At 48.1% G+C, this 2,173-nt stretch overlaps 1 pseudogene; it reads left to right on the top strand.

The window, feature by feature from the left end:
- Positions 1 to 468: 468 nt before the first annotated feature.
- Positions 469 to 841, top strand: LOC125175113 (histone H3.3-like; annotated as a pseudogene).
- Positions 842 to 2,173: the final 1,332 nt, after the last annotated feature.

Here is a 2,173-nt window from a genome sequence, read left to right as displayed (position 1 = left end):
TGGCAATGCCGGATGGCACAGGTGGTGAGGTTGCTTGCCTCTCCAACACTCCAAGGTAACTCAACATTCAAAACCGTGCCTTTTTCTTTTAGACTACACTAATTTCATTTTCATTCTAATAGTGCATGTGATTTTAATAGGTATGCCATGTTGTTAAAAGTTTTTAATTACAGTAATATATTTCGACCGGGCTTAAGTCCGGAGTATTCACTCTGGATCAAGTAGGACAGTCCAGAAGAATAATGAAGTCCATTCGACAGTTATTCAGTAAGGATTTATTGAGCGCTTACTATGTGGTAGTACTTGTTTACGCACTGGAGTGTATGTATGGAGTGTGTGTATGAAGCGAACACTGCGGTGTTTGCAGCCGCTACCGCTGTGCCTTCCTTGGCTCGCTAACACCCGCGCCCCCTCCGGCTCAGATCGCTGCTGTCCAAGGAGGAGAATCAAGGAAGGGGTCTCTACACCATGCTGACTGCCCGCAACTCCGCCGGTGGTAAAGCACAGAGGAAGCAACCGGCTACAAAAGCTGCTGGCCAAAGTGTGCCCTCTCCTGGAGGGGTGAAGAAACCGCGTGGTCACGGGCCTGATCCCGCAGGACGTCTGATTCGCAAACTTCCTTCCCAGCGCCTGGCGCGAGAACTTGCTCGGGACTTCAAAACGCCTCTGCCCTTCCAGAGTACAGCTCGGTGCTTTGCAGGAGGCAAGCGAGGCCTATCTGGTGGGGCTGTTTGAAGACACCAGCCTGTGGGCTGTCCATGCCGAACGTGCAATAATTACGCCAAAAGACACCCAGCTAGCGCACTGCACAGAGGAACGCGTGCTTAAGATGGTGCTGTGATGGGGGCGCCTGGGTGGCGCAGTCGGTTAAGCGTCCGACTTCAGCCAGGTCACGATCTCGCGGTCCAGGAGTTCGAGCCCCGCGTCAGGCTCTGGGCTGATGGCTCGGAGCCTGGAGCCTGTTTCCGATTCTGTGTCTCCCTCTCTCTCTCTGCCCCTCCCCCGTTCATGCTCTGTCTCTCTCTGTCCCAAAAATAAATAAAAAACGTTGAAAAAAAAATTTTTAAAAAGATGGTGCTATGATGGAAATCGTTTCGTTCCTAGAAATAGATAGATAGATAGATAGATAGATAAATCTCTTCTTCCTGTTATTGATAGTTCCACACATTAGATATTTTTCCCCATGGGGCCAAAGGGTACCTAAGTACACGATTGCGAGTGGAAAAACAGGGGACACAAGTCAGGTATTGGCAGTTTTTCCATTTTCATTTGTGGGTGAATTTTTAATATAAATGCGGGGACAGAAAGCATTAATGCAAGTCAAAATGCTTCTGTGAACAAGTTCAACTGTATAACAATTATAAATAAACCTGTTAAATTTTTCTAGAAAAAAAAAAGTAAGGTGAACATTGCTTCTGCCTGCGTGGAATTTACAGCCTAGTGGGAGAAGTGCCAAGGACGAGATCCCAAATGCGTACAAAGCAGCAAATCATTCTAAGTGCAATGAAGCCGTAGTAGGGGTGCTGAGAGAAAGTATAGGGGAGAACATTTCCTACTTGGGGTGGTGGGCTCGGGGCAGGTTATCTCTGAGGAGGACCTTTAGGTGGACCCCTGAAACATGAATAGGAGGTAAGCAGGTGGGGAGTGAAGGGAAGAGCATCTCACATAGAGGGAACAGCGTGTCTGAAGGCAAATTTTAGGAAGGCTTTATGAAATAGTGACTAGAACGAGGAGAAGAAAGGACGGAGTTACAGGGGAAGAGGCTAGAGTTGTAGGGCCTCGTGAGCCAGGATGAGAACTTTGAATTTCACTGTGAACAATGAGCAAATGAATGGAGAGTAGGGCTGCAATTAGTTTCGAGCCCTTATTTTTCAAAAAAAAAAAAGTTGATTTCTTTTTGAGGGAGAGACAAAGCACGAACAGGGGAGGGGCAGAGAGAGAGGGAGACACAGAATCCGAAGCAGGCTCCGGGCTCTGAGCTGTCAGCGCAGAGCCTGACGTGGGGCTGGAACTCATGAACTGTGAGATCATGACCTGAGCCAAAGTCGGACACTCAACTGCCTGAGCCACCCAGGTGCCCCAGGTTCAAGCCCTTATTATAATTAGAACATATCCACCACGAGCTCTTCTCCAGGTATTACTAGAAGATATTCCACAGCTGTTGTCTCAAAGG

The sequence above is a fragment of the Prionailurus viverrinus genome, chromosome C2, assembly GCF_022837055.1.
Source record: "Prionailurus viverrinus isolate Anna chromosome C2, UM_Priviv_1.0, whole genome shotgun sequence".
NCBI classification, from domain to species: domain Eukaryota; kingdom Metazoa; phylum Chordata; class Mammalia; order Carnivora; family Felidae; genus Prionailurus; species Prionailurus viverrinus.
The sequence above is the reverse complement of the archived record's forward strand: the minus strand, read 5'-3'. Positions and strand labels throughout refer to the sequence as shown.